Below are 12,506 nucleotides of genomic sequence, written 5' to 3' on the forward strand. Positions count from 1 at the left end.
AGATTTCTAGTACCAGTAGTATCATCTGCTGATGTTGGCTGCAATTAAGAAATTCCAACAGTGTGCCCTTGCTGTTTTGTGTTCTGTAAAATTCAATTATTATTGCTTTTTGTAACCTAAGAACATGTAATAATTGGTGGTGTCTTTGGAGTTGTCTTGGCCACAGGTTAATTAACAAGTTTCTTGTACTTTAAGAAGAATATTGAAATACAACATTCCTTCCATGCATTGAAGTTTAAACCAAGTTTTATTTGTATATACACAGGGACACATATGTAAATTTCTTGTATAAATATATATATAGACACACACATATTTAATTATTAGAGTCTTTTTTAGTGGGTCATCCTGAAGTCCCTGCTTGCTGTGATTTAATTCACAGGTCACTGCAGGTGTTCTGGAGATCGTAAATTCACATAGATGGGGGAAAATTATCCTCCCTATTCACTTTTTATGCCTTAATACGTTGGTATTAACAAGAACATGTATTCCTATTTTTCAATTTTCTGAATGTGAATTTGCAGCTTGACTCAATTTGCTATTCAGCTGAGCAGATTTTCAAGATTTTCTGTAGAGTTTTAAAGCAAATTGTAGTTGTCTAAAGGAATGTTTGCAACCTTTTAATCAATTTAATACCAGGCTGAAATGAAAGAAAGCTAAGATACTTTTAGAATCTTAACTGTATATTCATGCTAATACTTTGTAACGCAGGAGAAAGATTTCTCTGGTTTCTGGTAAGCGGTTGTCTGAACAATCAGCAAAAGGTCCGCTCTGATTGAGCCTAGCACCCTTCACTAGGTGGGTACACAGGAACAGTTGCTTCTGTCTGGTGCAAGTTCTATAGGGTGTAAATTAGAAATTTGTTTACAACTGTGAAAGGCTTTACATCATAACTGCAAAATAAAATCAACCTGCCCGTGTGGTACACCTAATCCTATAAAGTTACACTAGCGATACTAACCAACCTCTGCAGTTCCACCTCTAAATTTAGCTTGCATTACAATAATCTCTTTTTTAACACCTAACTGCTTGCTTCCTTTGTCATTTACAGCTTATCATCCAACTCCCCAGCTCGCAGTCAGCATAAGGTCTTTCTGTTTGTAGACTTCAGATCGGTAGGGAAAAAATAAGGCAGTGGAAATGGCAGTATCAGTCTGAATCATGATGACATTAAAGCAAATGATAAATTTAGTTCCATGTTTGTAAAGGATCTGTTTCTGGGTGATGAAGGTACCAGACTCAAAATTTTGATGATATTTATCATACTTTATTTGTTGTCTGGATATATTTAACATGGGTGAGGCTTTTGTAATACAACTGAGAAAAACCATGTTGCAAATATGTAAGTGCTTTTCAGAAGGACAGCTGAACAAATATATCTGCTTGATTGTTTATCCAAATGTTCCTGTGACTATCTTCAAAGCTTGTTGCTTGCAGAATTGACAAGTCCTGCATCATGAACAGCAGAACACTGTCTCTGAATATTGAAAGGGATAGTTTCTGCAATTATTCAGTAGAAAAATATGTGCACGTCATTCAAATTTGAAATCACTATTCGCAGAGTTTACTGAAGTTGAAGTTAAGTCCAAGCCAAGCTGATATGTGTGCAAAATGTCTCCTGAATTATCAAACCGATGTAACCCCGTGACTAATTCTGCAGTACAAATATGCTGATTTCCTTTTCTTGCCCCTTTTTGGTACACCCCCTTATCTACAGGAGCATCCCTTTGTGAGCAGTTTACAATCAGTAAAAGGAAGATTGGAGTTCCGATGTGATCCGCACTTTTAAAATCTAAGACCCCAGCCATTGCACATTCCTAGTTTTACCGTTATAAGTACCATGAAGCCTTTTGACTTATTCATGTGAATACGTCACATGCCCTTCAGTATTTTATGAGATCAAGTATGTGTCAAAAGCTTTCTCAGTGAAACAGAAATGTGTTTTTCATTATTTCCATAGGCACTGGAAGGCACATTAAAATCTTTATTATTGACTGAAAAGAAACTTTCCTCTTTACTACTGTAGAATAGAGATAGTGAATAGGCTGAAAAGAGAATGCTGCACACCTACTGCATCATGATCTCATTCTCAACATGATTGCCTCGCTGCTTGCCAGTTCCAATGTTCATGAGTCACACTCCAGTATGTGATTTGCTTAAAAGCAATAAATGTCAGCACTTTTATTTACAATCCGCCTTTGAAGATTTGGAAGTCATAACTTCAACACATTTTTTTCTACGACTGTGAAGGCTAGGAACTAGCTTTACCTTTTTCTTTTAAATGAAAGACGACAACTTTGACTGATGCATTGCTAGGTCTGACCTAGCTGCAGCGGGTTAAGATGTGTAACTACCCAAACCCACTCCTTCCTCCACTTTGCCAGAAATTACCCTCCCGGTAGGTGGGGCGGCAGAAATGGCTCTTCCGACTCTTGCTCAAAATTAGCTGAAGTTGTTGGGGTTGCTCGATTTGTGTCACGTCAGACCGCGACGCCCGAGCCGCGGTGGGATCTGCTGGGGAGCTGGCAGGCTCCGGCGGACGGCTGGGGCTGGTGGAGAAGGGGCGAGCTCCACGCCGGTGCGTGGAGAGAGACCGCTCGTGGCACCTGCCGGGATGTGCAAAGCGAACACGCTCGAGCTGAAATTTCGGGAAGGGGACGTGTATGATCTGTGGGAGAGGGAAGGGAGTGGAGAGAGCAAAAGACCAGACAAATAATCCATAGGGTGAGTCAGTGGGAAAGAACTGAATGCGATTCCAGCTTAATTATGACTCACAGTCCCATTGTTTATAGTACTTGAGAGAGTGTCTGATCACGTGGGCTGTAACGTACACATTTATACGCTGTCCTTGAGGACAAACGAGGGAATTTACAGGGGAAAAAAAACCCAACAAGCTTTTAATTTTAGCTTACCTCTTCCTTGTGTGTATTTGAAAGTTTCCATTATTCTATATCTCATCGCCCCAGGCTCCTGTGCTAATAAGCCTGGCAAATTTTGCCTGTGAACTAAGCGTCCTTGCTAGAAACCTTACAAGCATTGTACAGCTGCTTTTAAGACACCTACAGGAACACGGGGCACCGCTCTGCAGCGGTCATGTTACCAGCTTGTTAGGTAGCACGGCAGCGGTACTTTGGGAAACTGACTTTGCACATTCACAATTCAGTGGATAATCCTATCCTTCATCTTCACGGTCCTTGAGTTTGGTATGTGTTCGACTGCCTCCACTGTTACTATATATTGCTCATGTCCAAGATAAATGGCAGTGCTGATTTGCTGGAATTAGGTTCTCAAGTGATTATTTTCCCTGCAGTCTGCTTTCCAGATGTAGCTGTGGGCAGCGTGGATCCAGCCTGGGCTGCAGATACCACGAGGTCAGCGGCCAGGGGAGCTGCAGGGATGGAGAAGGCAGTTATTCTGTCGGTGGTGGTGGTGGTAGGGTGTAATATAAACTGCAGAAAGGCCTTTTTGGCTAATGATTTCTAAAGAACGAACCCTTTTCAGTGGAAATTATTCAGGGAGAGGTAAGTGTGGTTGGTTGGCTGTTCCCGTGGTGGGGCTGCACACTGCCTTACCTTCTCAAGAACGGTCAGGTTACTGAAAATGTTTAACAGTTCAGTTACACGCTGCATGTACGTAAAGGTGCATCCACGCAAATATACAAGAACCTAAATTATTGCTATGAAAGAAGAGATTGGAGTGGCATAAAATGTGTGAGAAGCTTCTGCAAATGCCTTGGTATGGTTAAACAATTATGATTGCGTAATAGTTATGCAAAAAAGTGGTGGGGACAACCAATGGCGAGAAAGCACCCTGTGTCCTTCTCCCTGGAAACATGGGGAGAATTCTTAGGCTTTTTATTGGAAGTTCTGCCCTTTGGAGAAATGGCAATGAGAGGAGGGAACTGAAGACGCTGGAGGGTGGAAAGTCAAATGAAAATCTGGTGTTAGGGCATGTTAAATCTCATTACAAAATGTTCAAGCCATGAACAAACGTCCTTTGCTGAACTAACTGTGACATAGGTGTCATCAATTTGAATTGAAATTAATTTGGTTGATTTTTAGCTGGAGTTGGAGAGACTGATCCACAGGTGGAGAAAATGCTTTCAGAGAGGCTTGTCACCTCTTTATTAGTGCCCTGCATCCAGCTGAGAATGCCTCTCCATGGCCTGTTGGCTTCCCTCTCCCAATATTAACTCTCTCCAGTCATCTCCATGCCCGAGTCTGAGACCTCTTCCCTAGGCTCTCCTGATGGTCGGTGAAGAGAAACAGACCCCTCATGGGAAAATCCTCACGCTGATGTCAGTGTCCTAGGCTAGAAGGGATGCACTCTGGCATACGCACTGGGTCCTCTTCTTCATATAAAGAGAGTGAGAGCTTGCTCAGATATCGCTGACTCCATCCAGTTAGGTGAGTCTCGCCCTCTCCTTCTGAACGGTCCTACATGTGATTGTTTAATGTGCTTTAACTTGCAGGATATTGATTAGAGAGATACCTGTAACTATTTTATTAACTCCTAATGCCCCAAATGAAGAATAGCTTACTCTGCTCACACGTTCATTTTGAAATCCACTGGAATTGCAGTACCTTAGAGGAAATCATTAGCAATATGCTTCCTGAATGTCGGGAACATGTGCTTGAGTAGTTGGAACGGTGGAAATTTATTTCTGAGAAGTGGCAGGGTTTGGCTCATCCCGGGGCAGCTTCCCGTGCTCCATGTTTGTGGGCATACTCACTGTTCCCCAGGGGATTTTTGTACTACGTGCTAATTTATTTGTATTACTTTCTTGGTGTAAAGAAGAAATAAGTATTTATTTCAGTCCTCATCTCATGCTTCTCTCAGTTTTCAAAAGCCAGCTCCCAAACACAAAGAGGACAAATTCTGCTGTTTAGTGTCAAAGTAAAATGACTCATTTGAAATCATGGGATTCACTTTGGATTGACGTCAATGTAATTGCTAATAAAGTTAAGTTCGCTAAGCATAAAACTGGACATTTTAAGTGCAGCTTCCTTGAGAAAAGAGTGCTCTAACAGGATATAAACACATGGTTTTTTTTGTATTAGCTACACTGAATTTACATGTAAAATGCACTGAAGTGGGCAGCAGCCCCGGGTTTTGTGGGGAGCCCAGCTGGACTCTGGCTCTTGGGCCGTGGCTGTTGGGGTTGTAGCTCTGCCACATGAATGATACCCCCAGCTCAGTTGTGCCATGGTTTAGACAGGAGTATCAGGCTGACAATAAACAGTTTGAGGGATCTCAGGGCAGGACAAGGTCTCTCTGCTTCTTTCAGGTGGCGTTGCAGAGGAATAGAAAAGCGTTTTTCTGATAGTGGCTACCAAAGCGCAAGGGACGTACCCTCACTGCGTCCCGGGAAGTGCCTGGTGAAGGGAGTCTCTGCCCGTTTAACATGATTGTTTTTCGAGTCAAACACCCCTGGGTGATAGATGCTGCCTGTAGTACTCTGCAGTCTTGCAAAGACCGCTTGTGCCATTTGAGTGTTTTTCCCACTTTTATGTAGTAGCTAGAGATCACATACCTGTTTACTTTTTGTAACCCACTGGTGAAGTTATCAACAGTGAACCATAAAGAGGCAGAATAAGCTTACAACTGGTTTTTCTTACACAGTTCCAGATTATTGCTATCTTTGTCTTCTCAGACATCCATTTTTGCGCAAGAGGGGCACACTGCTGCCAGGCTTTGGGGCTCTCAAATCCAGAAGGGCAGCTGGGGAGCCAGGGCAATTCTAACATCACTGTTATAAGATAGTGAAATAAATTTTGGAAGCGACAGGGGCTGCCCACATGTTCTCTTACTTTAGGAGACTGCTGAACTCTGCTAAAGTGCTTGTTTTCTTTTTGCTCCGTGAAACCAGGAGGATGGTCCTATTGAATCAGCATCTTGTGAAACAGGACTGTCTCATGGCACGGAAAATGCTTAGTCATGAGAGGGAAGGGCAGCCAGGGTCACTAAAGAGCAGAGAGCAATAGATAGACTCTTAGACGTGTCCCTGGTTTAGGTAGTGCGCTGAACAACACCTTATCTTTCGTTTAATGTGTTGTAAATAAGGCTGCCTCCTACTCCTGTTTCTATCCAGCTAAAAGTTCTAAGATCAGTGGTGGTGAAAAGGACCAGGCAGTGGGCTCATCTTCGCAGCAGCACACAAGCCCATCGACTTTCATTGTTTCTCATAAGTTTTTCATTTGTGTTTCCTTCAGATGGTAGGAGGGTTCTGTTTGTTTTTATCTTGCGCTGTGCGTTTTATTGCACAATTGTAATCAAACATCACCTTTCAGCTGAATGTTTGGATATTCAGTGACTGCACAAACCCCCACAGTATCATACTTTTTGCATGATGATCCTTTAATATGGTCATGGTGTGAATTTATCCCACTTGTAAATTAATACACTTAGAAATAAATAATTGTGGGTTATTTTGTTTTGCTTTGTTTTGTTTTTCAAAGTAAGTTGCTATTTATTCTTGGCTTGCTGTCTATACTTGTGCATGCTAATGGATCGTTTTAGTTAAATCCACTAAAAACTTTCTCAGTTGACTAATGTCATTCAGATTACGTAGAACAGATTATTGTTACCTTGGACTAGAGGGAAAGATGCTGTTGATTGCTGCAAATGAATTTCCTCTATGTGTCTGGCAGTATAGGAGTGAGTTGTGGTTTAATTTTTTTAGATTGAGTCTGCTCCTGCTCCCAACAAAGAACATTCCCAGGCTCTCCTTGATTTCAGAGAGAAGAGGATTTGTCCCTTGGTGCTCCAACATACAGAGCTTTCATTTGTTTGGATATTTTTTTCCAGTCATAATAGCTTTGTTAAGAACTGTGTAATGTATCATGGAACACAATAAATGGAGTAGAACTGGCTGTTCTCACAAAGAACGTCAATGGAGACTCATCACTGAATGGAAATGTTTCCAGTCAAGTTCTGCAGGGACGAGCACTGTAAAAGTGCTATTAAAGATTTTCATTAGTGTTTTGAAAAGTCATATAAAATCTCTGCTCTTAAAATGCCTATATGCCACAGTTTGGAGGAGCATAAAACGAGGACAATAAAGTGCTGATACTGAGTGATCTATATTGCTTGATAAGCAGTCCGTTTATGTTATATTTGACCTTATTGAAACATATGCAAAGAAGTTATTCATTCAATTAGGAGTAAGAAATACAGGTCCTCTGTCTATGCAATGGGAAACTATGTCCAGTGGCTGGAATGAATTTGCAGCTCGGCAGATGAGGAAAAGTAGCAGCTAACAGCACAATGTTAGGGCGGAAAATGAGACCCTTACGTGTTTAACACTCGGGGGAAGGAGAGGTGTGATTTTACTTTGCAACATGGCGTGACGGGTGCTAGGAAGCTGCTTATCGTGTTGGTGTCAATGTTGGTGTAAGGACTTCAGAAACTGGGGAGAAGGCAGAGCGGTGCTGCCGGAATGACATCGAGGGGAAGGAGTTCCTGGCAGTTGGACCTTAGCTCTCTCTCCTGGTTAGCATATGAAAAGGACAGGACTGAGAAACCGCTTAACAGCCTGAAAGAACCTTCCCAGCATCAAATACTGGGTGACCAAGAATCCTACAGCCTTATGGAGAAGGAGATAGTGAGAAGTTTGGGAAATGCCTGAATCCAGGCATTTTTTGGAAGTAGATTACGCATTTTTCACAAAGACGGTTTGATCCTTCGAGCAGCCCACCAAAGGAACCAAGGGCCTCATTTCCTGATGGCTGCAAATCAAGAACATGTGACTTTCTGGAAGATATATTTAAGTTAAACATAAGTTAGTAAGTTTGTTATTAGAAAAACTGGATGAAATGTGGAGGCCTGTGATATATGAGAGGTTGAAACAATAGAACAGTAAAGAAAATATTAGATCATTAGCCCTTTTTTTTTTCTTGTCCTTAAACTCTGAGTTTACAAGTGCTTAAGCTTCTGTATTTTGGGCATTTTCTCACTTTTCCCTGCATTCCCTGAGCAGTAACGGGCCATGCCATGCTGTCTTGGTAGTCATTCTTTGTATATAGGTCTAAGGTTCATTAAAGGTGCGCAGTCCTTTTTGTACCCTCTTCCCAAGCTATGCCTTATTGCAGCTGTCCTGACCAAAAAAAAAAAAAAAAAAAAATCTTAAATCTTTTATAAGAGTATTTAGGGATCAGCCTTTTCTTAGAGAGGAAGAACCCTCCTTCCATTAACATCAATGATGCATACACATTTAGAGACACTTCCTTTCTTTTCAAGGATCACTAAGTTGTTTTCAGCTCTGATTCTTTAAAAAAGTTGCATAATTAAACAATCTCTATATACCTATAAACTATGCCTTTCAAAATACTTGGTGTTACTCCACCTTTCTGAGTGTAGTCAACCCCTCTATTACTATGGCAGTGAAGGAATATAAGAAAACTTTTGCTCTGAGCAGACATAAAATAGCATACAGATAGTACTATGAAAATGAAGTCTTTTGTACGTTCACCTGAACTGGTATAAGAAGCCTGGAGAGAAGGGGAGAGGTGCTCAAGGAATCTAAAAGGCAAAGATGCTTTTCCTGCTTATTTGATATTGTTGAAATTGTTACCTTTCAAAAATAACATTTTCATTGCTTTGATGCCTGTTTTTTGCTTAGGTTGCGTTATCATTTTGAGCTCACAGTTTAGTGAGTAGAGGATAAGGTGAATACAAAAGGGAAATAAAAACATGCCCAGAGTTTATATAGGAAAAGTGACTGAACGTCTACAAGGGACAGTTGTTTCAATGCACATTTAAATACGTATTATCTCACAAGTGCAGAGCATACTTTACCACTTCACAGTGGCAAATTAGTTACCTGCATCAGGTTCCTCGTGGCTTTTGACCCTCTCTGCGTTAAGTACAGTATTTCAGAATGGACCACAGTATAGAAAGACAGGAGCATGACTGATCTTGTTTTTTATTTTCATAAGTACATTAGTGACTAGAAATGAAAACCAAGATTGGGCTCTAGCTTCTAGGAGGAGAGGGTCCCCCAAGTAAGGAATATATAAGCTCAGTAGGTGTGATTGAAAGGCAGTAGCATTTTGCATATGTTGTTGACCAAAACATGGTAGTGTGGTCTGCTGTAGGGGCAGGAGAGGAGCACAGGTTATCCAGCTGTCTTAACTGCGGTGTGTATTTCTTATTTCAGCAGTTACAGAACTCATATTTGATTTCTTTTTGCTTAAATATAAATTCAGACAAGAAGCCTGAATGAACGAGAAGCTGGTCTTCCACCCGGACCGGCCACTTTTTCACACTTTGTCAATCGCTATTGAACAAATCCAAATTCTTGTAACCTGGGCATTTTTGTGAGCTGGTCACATCCATGGAAGTGATTCCTGTGTTCAGTCCTGCAGATGCTGCATTAATAAGCATATGATGGTTCTCCCTGCATTTTATTGTCATGATTGGGAACAGTTAATTTTGGAAGCTTACAGCTGCGGTTGGGTTTAATGTCAACATTTTGTTTAGGCATTTCGGTGGCTCTGAAATCACCTTTTGCCAGGAATATTACTTTTTATTATTTTCCTTCAATAAAAGACCCATAGAGATTCCCATCAGTTTTTGTGAAAGAGGCTGTATGATATAGTTCCTGCAACACTGTGAGGGGAAGGGGGCTGAAGTAAAGGCCCTGGACATCTTTTTCTGTCCACGCTCCTTGATACAAAATAGTCATCTTTGCCCATACTGGTGCACGTCTTTGTCCTGCAGCTGTAATGGTGGAAGTAGCCATTTAAAAATGGGCTTAAACCGCAATGCTGAAAGAGTTTGGCGTGCTTGGCTAGAAGGACTTCAGGGACCTGAAAGCTTGTGCGCTGCCATCTTGGTGGTGAGAGAAGCCGCTTTGTCCTCTTAGAAGCCACGATCCCGTGCCGTTTTGTGGCTCTTCCAGTAGAAATGTGCCTTGGGAGCAGCCCTGGGGAGCAACGCCACAAATGTTACACCAGATTTGCGTCATCAGACAGCCCAGGCTTATTAGAAAGCTCCTTCTATGGACAGCTTTATAGCTTCACACCGCTTTTGGGTAGTGGTGAGGAACCGCCGGGAGAGGTGTGAATGCCAGAGAGAGCAACCAGCTTTGTACGTTCTTCTCCTGCATTAGGTTCACAGTAAACATGAATTTGCTGGTTTCTCAGGGTTACACAAGTGTTATGTCATAATAAATAATCTAAAGAATCGATGTTACATAAATTATATATTTAGGGGTCAAACCACACAGTGGAAAAAAGCGTTCAAATTGCCCAAAAGCAAAATCCGCTAAAATTCTTACTGCTTGTAAAAAGCTTTAGCAGCTTTCTGAATGAAAACATCCTAAAATCAGAAACCTACGTGGTTTGACTAGAAAATATGGAAAGCAAAGGTTTCTATGTTTCTGATTTTTTTTCTCATTTCAGCCTGTCAAATTCATTCACTCAATTTAATCCAAATTTGCAAAGCTTTTGGTATCTCTGAAAGAGGTTTTTAAGTGGTTTATTTTTTCTTTTGCAAACAAAAGGGAAAAAAATCTCAACAACAAAACCTCAGTTGTAATTTCACCTGTGTTCTCATGATTTTCTCTAAATCCCTAAAGAAAATGAAAAACTACTTCTTCATGTACTTCGTAGCTCTTATAACCTGAAGATCAATTCCGTTAAGCTTGTGATAGTTTCATTCCTGGCTTTCAGAGAGACTGTATTTTCACTCCACAGAGCTTAGTGTTAAAAGCTAATGGGAAATTTCACTTATTAGTAAAAGTGATTTGTTTCTGTCAGTACTAAAAGAGCAATCTTAAGGTTAATATACCTGCACGCCTTGTACGATGGTAAATAAAGGAGCGGCCTGTTATCTTGTATCTGGGTATGTTGTCACCAATGTTAAGCCAAGGTCAAAACCTTAGTTTCAAGCTTTAACACGCTTCCATTTGCCTTGTTCAAACACTATCTATAGGCTTATATGCTGCAAATGGTGGTACGAGGCTCATCCAAGGGTCAGTCTGGATCAGTGAGTCAGGACTCGGCCCCACACGCAGTATGACCCGTGCTCAAACTGGCACAGGAGGAAAGACCAGAAATCTGGAGTCCCGACAAAGTTTTCCTCCTTTGCTTCTTGTCTGTTGCTGATATCGGGTGGCCAGGGGCACCGCCGATCAACTGTTCCCAATTGGGAATAGGAAAAAGGAAAATAACATGATGGGCAGGGCAGGCTCTGGGGACTGCCGGGCTTTCTGGGTGGCTCTGGTGTGAGTTTGAACCCATCGCAAACACAACCACACCGACCGATGGAGCCGTGACTCACTGCAGGCTGCGGGGGGTATCTTAAAGGTAATATTGCTGATTCTTCTGTAATAGTTCAAATTCCTGAGGATACAGTTAATCTGTAGGTACTGCTGCTTCACATATGTTAAACTTTTTGTTTAATTTTAGAAATGTTAGTGCACACAGCCAGCTTGAAAAATGTGTTGACAATAAAGCACTCTACATGTAGTGGTAAGTAGAGAGAATCTCATAACAAGGCTCAGGTTTTGGAGCAATAGGTAAAAGATACGAGAAGCAAAAAAATGCTTTGTGTAGGAATAGTTGTGTTCCCTTAGAAGAGGGTGTATCTGTGTGTGCAGCAGCCAGATAGCTATCCAGCAAAACACTCTGCAAAGGGCAGTGCTGGTATCTAACTGCCAGATCAGCAGCTCTGCTTCTTCCTAAGGGTGCATCATCTTGTATCCCAACAAGGGCATATGGCTTTTTTTGTGTGTTTTGTTGGTTATTTGGGTTTTTCTTTTTTTTTGGTGGGGGGAGGATTTTGTTGACCTCTTATTCCCATGCAATGAATAAGTCAAGATCATCTGGCATTAACACTTGGAAGAATATTTGAAAAATATCACCTAAAAAATTCAGTCCTCCTGACACTGAAGCTGTGTGCCACACGCAAACCAGATATAAATACACTAGAACAGTAAATAGCTTTTTGATGAGGCATTCAATGGGAGGCAGAAGGCTTAAGCTGAAGCCCTTCTTCCCTTGACCTCATGCCACCAGTCTGCCTTCTAGAGCTGTGTGAAAACTGCCTGAGTATGAAATATTAATTGGGAAATACTCACACTGTACATGGAGATTCAAACTATGAAGCTATTTTAGGGACCTCTCTCATTCATTTTGAATCAAAATTTTATTCTGGACCTGAGAAACCATTTCCTTCTGAACCTTTTATCAAAAGTAAGCCATTCCCATGAAAGTTTCCATTTCTATAAATTAACATTTTTTCCAGTGTGGAATGAACTTCCATTTCACACTGCTTTGTAGAATTATGCAGCTCGCTCTTTGCCATAGAGAGGTCTTTGTCAGCTGGGGTCCCAGTCTGGTGTTGAGGGAGATGACACATTCTTGTAGGTAGGATACTTGGAGTCAGAAAGTTTTGCTCTACAAAGCATTTGGTTCATTTTCATGTTGCTGAGGGACAGGGGCAAGTTCACTTCCCTTGTCCTGATATGCTGATTTCTGTTTGAAAATGAGAATACTGATACT

Source organism: Aquila chrysaetos, chromosome 26, assembly GCF_900496995.4.
Source record: "Aquila chrysaetos chrysaetos chromosome 26, bAquChr1.4, whole genome shotgun sequence".
NCBI classification, from domain to species: Eukaryota; Metazoa; Chordata; class Aves; order Accipitriformes; family Accipitridae; genus Aquila; species Aquila chrysaetos.